This window comes from Colius striatus, chromosome Z (genome assembly GCF_028858725.1).
Source record: "Colius striatus isolate bColStr4 chromosome Z, bColStr4.1.hap1, whole genome shotgun sequence".
Lineage (NCBI taxonomy): Eukaryota > Metazoa > Chordata > Aves > Coliiformes > Coliidae > Colius > Colius striatus.
In genome coordinates, this window is record NC_084790.1 from 47067864 (window position 1) to 47080205 (window position 12342).

Genomic DNA, 12342 nt, shown 5'->3' on the forward strand with positions numbered 1-12342 from the left:
TGGCCTTCTTGGCCATGAGGGCACATTGCTGGCTCATATTTAGTTTATTCTCAAACAGGATTCCTGTGAGAAATATTGATGTTGCTTTTGCAGAATCCGAAAGAAATTAAGACAAGGAATTTTGACGGCTGTCTGCCTCTGTGTAATATAAATCAGTGGACTAACCATGACTGTTATCTGCCTCTGTGTAGTGTAAATCGGTGGATTAACCATGAGACTGTTATCTGTTTGTTTGTAATTAGAGTTTAAATCTTAGGATTGTGGGGGAATCCACGATAAGATACAAAAACCAGACATCCTCTGAGGAGGATTTTAGGCGCCTCGAGAAGTTGTAAATCTTGGAGTACCTAATCAATGGGGAAATGAGGGAGGGACCTTGCGGCCGGGATAGGGAATAAAAAGCCAAATGTTGTATCCATCGGGTGTGCCTACTAGCTAGGACACCCACTCTTGCAAGAACGCTTAATAAAAGTGCTTCACTGCAGAGTCTGACCTGAGTCTTTCGCACGAAAGCTTGTTTTGTTTCTCATACTCCCAGGTCTCTCTCTGCAGAGCTGCTCTTCAGCAGGTCAATCCCCAGCCTGTACCGGTGCATGGGGTTGTTGCTTCCCTGATGCAGGACTCTGCACTTGTCCTCGTTGAAGCTCATGAGGTTCCTCTCTGTCCAGCTCTCAAGAGATGGATAAGCTTTGGCAGTCTCTCCATGACATCCTGGATCTTGGACTCCAGCACACAGAAACCTTCTCTGGTGGTGCATCAGATCCACAGGCGGGTGCCTCTGGGCTACACAGAAAGATCTGCTCACTGTGACTCTTGCTGCTTCCCCAAGGTGTTCTGATGTGGCTCAAGATCAGTCTTTCCCACTGAAATCACCCTCAGCTCTATTTTGGCTTTGAGGATGATGAACCTGGGATGGAGCTGTAGTCTTATATGTGGTGCCAGAAGATGGCAGCTTCCACACATTACCTTCCCCTTGCAGTTCTGCTTAGTACCACTGCCCAGGTCTGCACTGTGGAGGGGATTCCAGGCTCCTGAAGCTATAGGGTCTCTAGGGATGCTGTCTGATGTTGCAGCCTGCTGCCTTCCATTGCTTAGCATCACAGCAGTCCCACAGCAGCACATCTCCTGCCTGAGAGGCCCCAGGCACTCCCTCTAACCCACCACACTTTGACAGAGGCCTCTCCCTACCAGCAGCTAAAATAGGAGAGTATCCTCTCCCCAGTCAGGGGCAGTTCAGGAAGGACTTCAGAAATCCTGGCTAAGGGCTGCTGACCACCGTCGCTGACAGCTGCCAGAGCTTCCCCAGGCCCACAGCCCTGTGACAAGCCTTGCCTGCTCCCCGGCAGGAGGAGATACTTTAAAGTTTCTCTGAGTTCACAGGAGCCTACCCTCTTCTATCGCTTTCTAAGAGCCTCGTTTCAAGTATGGCATCACCCCTCTTTCCAGTCTAGTCCTTATCCTCCGTTGCACTCCCCAGTTTCAAGGTCTCTGCCTTCTTGTGTTTGCAGTTCTTGACCTTGTCTGCAAGAACATGACTTCTGTTTCCATACTGTGACTTGAAATACTGCATTGTATTAAGGATAAGATTAAATACAGAAAAAAAAGAAGCAGCTATTTGTCCTAAAGGAGGAGAAAATATGAAACAAGTATCAAATCCTCCATATTTTAGACTACACCTGAAATAACTCTGCATAGGATTTTGTGCATTTTGTCCAATGATAGGACAAGGGGCAATGGGTACAAGCTGGAGTGTAAGAGGTTCCAAAGAAACACAAGGAAAAACTTCTTCTCTGTGAGGATGATGGAGCACTGGAACAGGCTGCCCAGATGGGTCGTGGAGTCTCCTTCTCTAGAGACAGTCAAAACCCACCTGCTCTAGATGGTCCTGCTCTGGCGGAGGGGGTTGGACTAGATGATTTTTTGATGTCCCTTCCAAGCCTTGAGATTTTGTGATTCTGTGATTGCAAATTGATGAACTGTTCTTGTTCATCAATGTGATAGAATATTCACTTGGTGGCCGGTCATGAAGTTGCAGAGTCCTGAACCTGGGGAGGAACAACCCCATGTACCAGTACAGGCTGAGGACTGACCTGCTGGAGAGCAGCTCTGAAGAGAGAGACCTGGGAGTGCTGGCTAATAGTAAACTAAACATGAGGCGGCAACATGCCCTCGTGACGAAGAAGGCCAATGGCATCCTGGGATGCATCAAGAAGAGTGTGGCCAGCAGGTTGAGGGAGGTTCTATTCCTCCTCTCCTCTGCCCTGGTGAGGCCTCATCTGGAGTCCTGTGTCCAGTTCTGGGCTTCTCAGCTCAAGAGGGACAGAGAACTTCTGGAGAGAGTCCAGCACAGGGCCACCAAAATGATTAGAGGACTGGAGCATTTTCCTTATGATGAAAGGCTGTGGGAACTGGGGCTGTTTAGTCTGGAGGAGACTGAGGGGAGAATCTCATTAATATTTATAAGTATCTAAAGGGTGGGTGTCAGGAGGTTGAGGCATCACTTTTGTCTGTTTTACCTAGCAACAGGACAAGGGATAATGGGATGAAGCTGGAACACAAAAAGTTCCATTTAAACATAAAGAAGAACTATTTCACTGTTCAGGTGAGGGAGCCCTGGCACAGGCTGCCCAGAGCGGTTGTGGAATCTCCTTCCTTGGAGGTCTTCAAGACCTGCCTGGACACTTTTCTATGCGACCCGATCTAGGTGACCTGCAGGGAGTTTGACTCGATGATCTCTAAAGGTCCCTTCCAACCCCAACCATTCTATGAAAATACTGATTTGGACAAACTTCTCAAGGAATGTTTCTTAATAGAGAAATTACCAACAGATGAACCAGATGCTCTACAGAGCAATTCTCACTCAATTGCTAATGTTGACAACCTTTCAAGAAAACTTTAGAGCAAAAAAAAAAACAGCAGCAAAAAGAAGGAAAAGCTTTCAGCTGAATTCTAAGTATGCACTGGCAAAACACATGATTCAAAAGTATTGTGCCAAGGCTCCTAACAACATTTTAACATATTTGATTGATATTTGCCTGCAACTTCCACTCACAATAGAATAATCAACAACAGATTTTGAATATGGAGAAGGTATTTTTGATGAGAATGTTTCTTACAAAAGTACTTCACTTGAAAGCCATGGCTCCTCTACTGAGAAAGTGAGGTTTACTAATAAATATTAAAATAGACATGAACAGCTCATTAGCTGATGTAATCATGTCTTGTTTGCCAACTGTAATGAGAAATGACTGATGAGGCTGCAGCTGCTGCATGCAAGGTTTAGAAACCATGCTGAAAAGCCTCCAACAGATAAAATCTCCAAACCATTTTGGTTATTTTTTCAGCTGCACTTTAATGAAACAAGCTAGGAAAATGCACTTAGAGATTAGAGTAACGGGACTGACTCCACAGTAAGTGACGTGTGGTGGTTTTTTTCATTGTAGCCTGTAATATTCCACTATACTATTAATCATGACGTGCTTATATTTTACGACAAGATACCAAAACAAATTTTCAGCATTCCTACTTAATGAACTCAGTTCATTTGCAATAATGTCTATTTTATACCATTTTCAAATAAAAATTAAATAAAAAGGTAATATTTGCACTGAGTTATACTCTGGTATATTTTAACACTTCTCAATTATAACAGTTCTAATCCTTCTCTTGTCAGTGGAAGCCTTTACTCTGATGCAATGAACGAGACTGGGAACTGCACAGACCTCCTCATCTCATCATGCAGCAGGACATGCAGGATTAGATTTTTAACTGTGCAAGTTACCACTATTCATAATTTTTTCTACATCTCAGATAAGAAGAATGCAGTTGATTGATATGAGCAAAACTGATATTATTTTTCTATCTTAAGGCAAAAGAAGCATTCTTTGAAATTTAGTATGTGAGAGAAAATTGAAGAAATCACTTTAGCTGTGACAATGTCTGGGTTATTGTCATTTAAAACAATATTCACAAGCAGAAAACTCACTACTGTTGTGATCTTTTTCAGTTCCAGGTGATATTATCTGTCGTGAATGATGGGTGATTTATGTTTTAGATTAAAGAATCATCGTGATTTCAATATGAATTTGTAATTAGGTGACTGTAACAGAGTTCAAGGGCAAGGTTCTCTGTACTACTTACCATAGGGAAAAACATACAAAAGGAAACTGTGTTGGGGTTGGTTTAGAATGACTTGCAGAGAATAGAGACGGAAAGGATAAATGAGACCCTTCTGTTGAGTCATGAAGTTCAGGATGGACACCCGGCTTTCTACGCTGCTTTTCAGAAAGGAGCTGAAGTGTGGCTGGATCCAGACTTTACCCCAGACTTCATCAGTGGTTTATATCTAATATAATTAATACAGTGGGTGAAAAGCTCTTTAACAATACTCAATCATTAGTCAGAGAGACTGAATAATATTTTCTATAATCAACACAATAATGGTTTAAAAAAATCATAAAGTTTGCTTTTAAATCAAATCACACACACATATGCATATGGGCATAGGGCCTAACCTAGATTTTTTCTTTTTGCCAATTGTAAGAAATTATTGTTACCAAATGAATTTAAGTCTTGAATCCTTAACCTTGAATCTCTGCAAAACTCAAATGTTGTGAATTGCTCACTGCTGTCCATCATCCACATTCATCAGCACCAACTAGAGGACAGTCTTGGAGGTTGTTGACGTCTCTTACCCTGAGAGGTGTCCTAGGTCAGTGGGAAAATCAGAGACACAGTCTGCTGCAGTCCCAGATACCAGAAAAGGTCTCATTTTAGCCCCACTATTTGTAGGATCGCATGATTGACTTTGGTCAATAATTCTTCATTTTGGTCACAATGCTTGTCAGGTAGCTCTTACATCCCCTCGAATGGGCTATAAGCCAGGCAGCTGCAGTCAGTGGTATGTTTCCCAGGCAGTAAGAGCTCAGATACAATCAGGGAGCACCTCGTTGTTCTAAGCTGTATTTGCAGCTGGATAATGGAGTACCAGGTTGACTTCACTCACTGTACTGGTAGCCAAGATGAGAGAGTGTCAGGGTGTCTTGAATCATGACACAGGTAATCCAGACAAGGACACAATGTTGTCTGGCTCGTATGTAATAATACGGCTCCAGGATGGGAGGTGCTCTGCACCACTACAACTATTCAGTTGAAGATGACACTCCATGAACTTCAGCTTATGAACCTGACACATATGATGGCAGCACAAAAAAGACAATTTCATATCTAACAGGTAGACTGTAATTGTTTGTGTGCTCCAGAGTCAGGTATTAAAATGTAAAGGCCCATTTCTACATTTTCTCTGCCATATGTGAAATTATTTGACTTTACAGGAAAGAGACTTTTGGATCCTAAATGTATTTAAACTTCTTGCCCTGCTCCTACAGACTGGCTGGATGGCAGAGGAAGTTCTTCCCTGTGAATTCCAGGATTTTCTATCTAACTAGTTTGAATTACCCTCCTCAGACAGGTATTTTGGAGATGTAAAAACATCTTTCCTTCCTGTAGAGTTAAATGCTGTGATTTGCAGCAGGATGAACCTTACAGCAAACGAAAAAGATGTTTCTTTTCCTCCAGAATTTGAAGGGACCTACCTGAACAGTTTCAACAGCCTGTCCTACCAGAAAAACAGAAAGCAGCAAATCTCTCAGCAGACACTCAATTAAATTTAAAAACAGAAAACGAAACAAAACTCCCTGCATGTTAACATTTTCTTTTCCTTCTCCTACACATTTGCACATAGTGATTTTAAAAGTATATCATTAAACACCTAGTTTAACATAAACATGCAAAATTGGTATGTGGAATTTTATACAGCTTAGAAGAGGATTTTGTAAGAATTCCTTTTGAAGAAGAAATGCTTCTGTAATCCATGCTGTGTTGTCTGGAAAACACATACTAGATTTATAAGTAACTAAAGAAATGATAATCAGATGCGGAATCTGTTCTCTGCTCTCAGTTGCCTTGCTGCATTTTCCCAGTCTGTGATAATCTTCCTTTGTTAATACGGTCTTGGAGATTTAGAGATAAAAAGTACTATCATGATGCTATTGGTTGTAAGCTAAGTTACTCATCTTATTTTGGAGTAAGTTATAAGATAATTGAAAGCTGAGAAAAGCCACTCCACCTTTGATTTAAGCAGTTTTAAGGTAAGAAGGGGAATGCCATTGTAAAACACACTCACACAGCTGCTAATAGGCATCCTCTAACTCATACTACTATGCCAAGTACCACAGTCCTCACCTTTTCATGTTTGCCATAAACCAGATGCAAAAGTCTTACAACTGTTTCAGCCTACTGTTGCTGGCATATGACTGCCATCCAGAAGCATGAAGTTTGAAAGGGTTTTAGCTGCTTACACTGAGGATGTAGAGTTCAGCTGTCAGTCTCGGGTAGGATTTTAAGGTACAATTTAAGATTTCTAGGTCAAGTTTCATCTGGGAAAGTAATATCTACTGCTAGAGAGATTTTATGCTAGAAAGAGATTTTTACATTTTTTACATATTTTGATCTCATACTTTGTGAAAAATAGGTCTTGTTATATGCATTTTATATACATTTTTACATTAAGGGACCTACAAGAAAGTCAGAGAGGGTAATGGCTTCAAACTGAAAGAAGGTAGATTTAGATTAGTGTTGTGACTTAGGCACATCCAGCCATAAGTACTAAGGGCCTTTGGAGTGACCTAAGGTCAGGAGGGCTCAGTTGCCAGTAACAGTCCAGGGCCAAACAGATAGAACTACTGAACTTGAGGAAGAAAACAAAACTTAGTTTAATCCACCACCAAAAACATAACAAATGTAAATACCCAACTGAAAACAATAGAGACCAGAGCACATGATGAGGAGCAACCAACCCTTTAAGTCAACCTTCCTCTCACCCCTCCCCTCTCACCAGGCTCAGGCACCTGATCCTGCTGTCTTCACTTTCAACATCTCGGGGGAGAGGGAATTGGGGTTTCAGTCAGTCCTTCCCCATGGATTCTTCAGCTTGTACCTCCTCAGGGCAGATGGGCTCCTAACTGGTCCTCTCTGCTCCAGAGCAGGGTCCCTCACAGGCCAGGGAGCCCTGCATGGGCTGTTCTGATGTGTGTTCATTCCAAGGGCTGCAGCTCCTCTCCACTCCCTCTGAATCAGGGTTCAAAAGACTCATCCTCTCTGGCATGGGGTTTTCCGAGAGCTGCTGGCAGCCACTAGTCCTGCTGTTGCCCTCCATGGGTCACAGCTGTGCTCTCACCACGGGCTGCAGAGGGTTCTCTGGTCCAGCTCTGCTGTTCTTCCCTTCTTCCTCTGAATGCAGGGTCCACCTGGTCACCTCCATCTTGTCCCACCCTTCTACCTGCTCCTACTGACTACAGATTTCCTGTCTTAGATGGTAAAGGTGCCAGATTGGCCTGGCCAGGCTGGAGGTGGGTCCAAAACTCAGACCCAGGGGAAGTTTCTGGAACTATTTACAGAGGCAGCACTGCAGCCCCCTCCTCCTGTTACCAACCACAAGTGGCTCCACACAATCCCATCACAATTAAGTATGTGAAGTTCTTCCCTGTGAGGGTGGTGAGGCACAGGAACAGATTGCCCAGAGAGGCTGTTGATGCTCCATCCCTGGAAGTGTTCAAGGCCAGCCTGGATTGGGGTTGGAACAACCTGGGCTAGTGGAACGTGTCGCTGCCCATGGCAGGGGAGTTGGAACTAGTTGATCTTTTAAGACACTTTCCAACCCAAACTGATTAGAGATGTGGCAGAGTGGGGATTACTTCCGAGAATTAAGAGTTTGTTTTCTGTTTTCCTCTATTAAACAACAGTCTTGAAAAAACATCAACCAACCAAATTATACTAAGGTATATACAAAAAAGAGAGCAGCTACCTGATAAAGCTGAATAGTGTAACAATGGAAGAAGGCTGAAAGCAATTTCTAGCATTTGGGAAGAACTCTGGATTTGTTGGAGTGCAGAATGGAGTCTATTATCTGTGAAACTCTACAAAGTTAACGTTTTCTAATTGGTCTGTATTTGAAAGTCAGTTCAAGTTGAATTGAGGTGTGAATCTGAACGGCATTAGATATTTCAAAAATCCTACTTCCACGTGCACTTTATTCCCAAATAAAATGTGCTGAAGTAACTGTAGATGTAGGCAAAACACATAACTCTTGTTTTCAGATTTTGTGTTAGCTATCTATTCTTGTGTTAGCTATGTATTCTGATGAGAAACAGTCCATGTGATCAGAATTAAGATTTTGGCAACATGCAGAACTTGGCAAGCTTCTCTGCACAAATGTATACATTAGGTGAAATTCCTTACTGATTATGAGAGGCAGAAAGAGTATCATCAGCAGTCAATCTAAACAGGTGGTGTCCTGTGCATAGTAATAAGACACTGGCATTTAAAGATTATGCCCCTTAATTAATTCACAAGAGAAAGAACATTCAGGTTGCAAAAGACATACTTGTTTCCCGTGTTCTGCATTACCAATCTATGCCAAACACTGGAATTCTGATTGTATGACAAGGCAAAAGGCTACACAAATACATTGTTTTTTAGTAGCAATCTCTACTGCTTGTGAAACAACATTCAGAAGGAAAACATTTTTATTTTTATTTGTATCTCTTCACTGGATTGACACATGTCTATCTTAATTATCTTTATTTACTGAAGGATTAAGTTAAACAGATAAATTCACTATCTTAAGTAAAGAAAGTTAGTGTACTGAACACAACTTGAATGCTTTAATGGGAGCCAAAGGTGCTAGCTATGGGTAAATGTTAGCAATATTTTAAATATTTAGACCATTCACTCAATTTTTTCTTGAAGTCTCCAAAGATGTCAGAAATTCCCTACATTCAAAATGATAATTTTGATATTTAGCCATTTTTTACCTTTTTTTTTCCCCTGAAGACTGTTAGGTTTTTATTTTTTAATTCAGTGTGCAATTGAAGAATTAGGAAAGCCTGACTGAAAAAATAGAACAAAAAGTTGTTTAGCACCCCACAAATGTATTAGTGTGAGCTGATTTGTAAATAGCCTAGTTAATGTGTACCGAACTGTGCCTGGGTAGGGATGAGGAGAGAGTAGAGTGCTTATGGGTAAAAACTAATGGCCAGGGCAAGGCAGGTGATATTGTTGTAGGAGTTTGCTACAGGCCACCTGATCAGGAGGAGGATGTGGGTGAGGCCTTCTATGAACAGCTGGGAGCTGCCTCACAATCACAGTCCCTGGTCCTCATGGGGGACTTCAACCAGCCTGATATTTGCTGGGATGGCCACACAGCCAAGCACACGCAGTCCAGGAGGTTCCTAGAGATTGCTGACGACAACTTCCTGTAGCAGATGATCGAGGAACCAACAAGGAGGGGTGTGCTGCTGGGCCTGGTACTGATGAACAGAGAGGGCCTGGTTGGGGATGTGAAGGTTGGAGGCAACCTCGGCTGCAGTGACCATGAGATGGTAGAGTTCAAGATCCTGTGTGGAAGGGGCAGAACACAAAGCAGGACCGTGACCCTGGATTTCAGGAGAGACGACTTTGGCCTCTTCAAAGATCTACTTGGACGGATCTCATGGGATATGATTCTAGAAGGTAGAAGTGCCCATGAGAGCTGGTCAGTCTTCAAGCACCACTTCCTCCAAACCCAAGATCAGTGTGTCCCAATGCTCAAGAAAGGAGGAAAAGGAGGTAGGAGGCCTCCATGGATGAGCAAGGATCTGCTGGCACAACTCAGGCAGAAAGCAGCCATCTATGAGAGGTGGAAACAGGGGCTGGCTTCTTGGGAAGAGTATAGGAACATTGCCAGGGCATGCAGGGGTGCAGCTAGGAAGGCTAGAGCCCTTCTAGGATTAAATTTAGCCAGGGAAGTTAAGGACAGTAATAAGGCATTTTTCAAGTACATCAGCAGCAGAAGGATGGTGAGGGGGAATGTGGGCCCACTGCTAAACAGTGAGGGTGCTCTGGTGACTGAGGATGCAGAGAAGGCCAAAGTACTGAATGCCTTCTTTGCTTCAGTCTTTACAGCCAAGGCTGACCCTTGGGAAGCCCAGTCCGGCAAGGATAACAGGATGGCCAGGACAGCTGAGGACTTGCCCTGGGTGGAAGAGGTTAAAGACCTGTTGGCCAAGCTTAAGGCTCATAAGTCAATGGGTCCTGATGGGATGCATCCTAGAGTGCTGAGGGAGCTGGCTGATGTGATTGCTAAGCCTCTCTCTATCATTTCTGAAAAATCATGGAGGACAGGTGAGGTGCCTGAGGACTGGAGAAAGGCCAGTGTCACTCCAGTCTTCAAAAAGGGCAGGAAGGATGACCCAGGAAACTACAGACCAGTCAACCTCACCTCCATCCCTGGAAGAGTGATGGAACAACTCATCCTGAATGTTATCGCTGAACATATGAAGGAAAAGATGGTTATCAGAGGGAGTCAACATGGCTTCACCAAGGGGAAATCCTGTTTAACCAACCTGATAGCCTTCTATGAGTGCATAACCAGCTGGCTGGATGAGGGGAGAGCTGCGGATGTCATCTCCCTTGACTTCAGCAAGGCTTTTGACACTGTCTCCCATAACATCCTCATCAGAAAGCTCAGGCAGTGTGGCTTGGATGAGTGGACAGTGAGGTGGATCGAGAGCTGGCTGAATGACAGAGCCCAGAGGGTGGTGATCAATGGCACAGAATGAGTTGGAGGCCTGTGGCCAGTGGAGTTCCACAGGGATGGGTTCTGGGGCCAGTCTTGTTCAACATCTTCATCAACGACCTGGATGAGGGGACAGAGTGTACCCTCAGCAAGTTCCCTGATGATGCCAAACTGGGAGGACTGGCTGATTCCCCAGAAGGCTGTGCTGCCATTCAGCGGGATCTCGACCGGCTTGAGAATTGGGCAGAGAGGAACCTCATGAGGTTCAACAAGGACAAGTGTAGAGTCCTGCATCTGGGAAGGAACAACCCCATGCACCAGTACAGGCTGGGGGTTGAACTGGTGAAGAACAGCTCTGCAGAGAGAGACCTGGGAGTCCTGATTGATAAGCTAAATATGAGCCAGCAATGTGCCCTCATGGCGAAGAAGGCCAATGGCATCCTGGGTTGCATCAAGAAGAGTGTGGCCAGCAGGTCAAGGGAGGTTCTTCTCCCCCTCTACTGTGCCCTGGTGAGGCCTCATCTGGAGTCCTGTGTCCAGTTCTGGGCTCCCCAGCTCAAGAGGGACAGAGAAGTGCTCGAGAGAGTCCTGTGGAGGGCCACCAAGATGATCAGGGAACTGGAACATTTTTTATATGAGGAAAGGCTGTGGGAACTGGGGCTGTTTAGTCTGAAGGAGACTGAGGGGAGATCTTATTAACATTTATAAATATGTAAAGGGTGGGTGTCAGGAGGTTGGGACATCCCTTTTTTCTATAGTAGCTAGCAACAGGACAAGGGGTAATGGGATGAAACTGGAGCACAAAAAGTTCCACTTCAGTAGAAGAGAAAGCTATTTCACTGTGAGAGTGAGGGAGCAGTGGCACAGGCTGCCCAGAGGGGTTGTGGAGTCTCCTTCATTGGAGGTCTTCAAGAACTGCCTGGACACGTTCCTATGCGACCTGATCTAGGTGACCCTGCTTCTCCAGGCGGGTTGGACTTGATGATCTCTAAAGGTCCCTTCCAACCCCTAACATTCCATGATTCTATGACAGTCTGAAACATTTAGTCTTTTGACTAAAACAACTAACTCAGCTGAGCAATGACTACTGAAAGAAGTATCAGTCATACAGCCATCCTACCACCACGGGCGCAGTTCTTCACCAAACAACGTACCTAATGGTCTTTTCTTCTTCATTTGATATTGTGTTGAGTAAATCAGGTGAGTACAGGTGTTACAACACCATATAAGGAATAACTGGTGACTGAAAAAAATATTGCATCAATGGGGAAAGGCAGTTTGACATACAGGCATATATTCTGTCAAACACAAAGCTCTGAGATTAGCTGTTTTTGCTGACAGCGATGTAAATTCAATGAAATTTTCATGTACCCACAGGAGGTTTCTCAGGCAAAGCTTTCTGTAGGGTTTTACAGTTGTCACTAGGTTGGCAACGTTATACTTGATATCCTATGTGCTGCTTGGCCAATACAAATTATTACTTTACATGACCTCCTGAGCAATTCCAAACAGTTTGCTGAATTAACTGGGAAACTGGCAGCTAGGGTTTGTTTGCAGAAATGCTGTTTGTTCTTAGTCACATCTTGGTAGTAGAAGTCAAGCATTGTTCCTTTCTATGACAGGAAAAAACAAAACAAGTTCTTAATGCTTATTCTCCTATTTGAATTAGTAATGCTAGTCTCCCTTGTTAACCACAGTCCACCAATATCTGTTCAATGCAGGTGTGA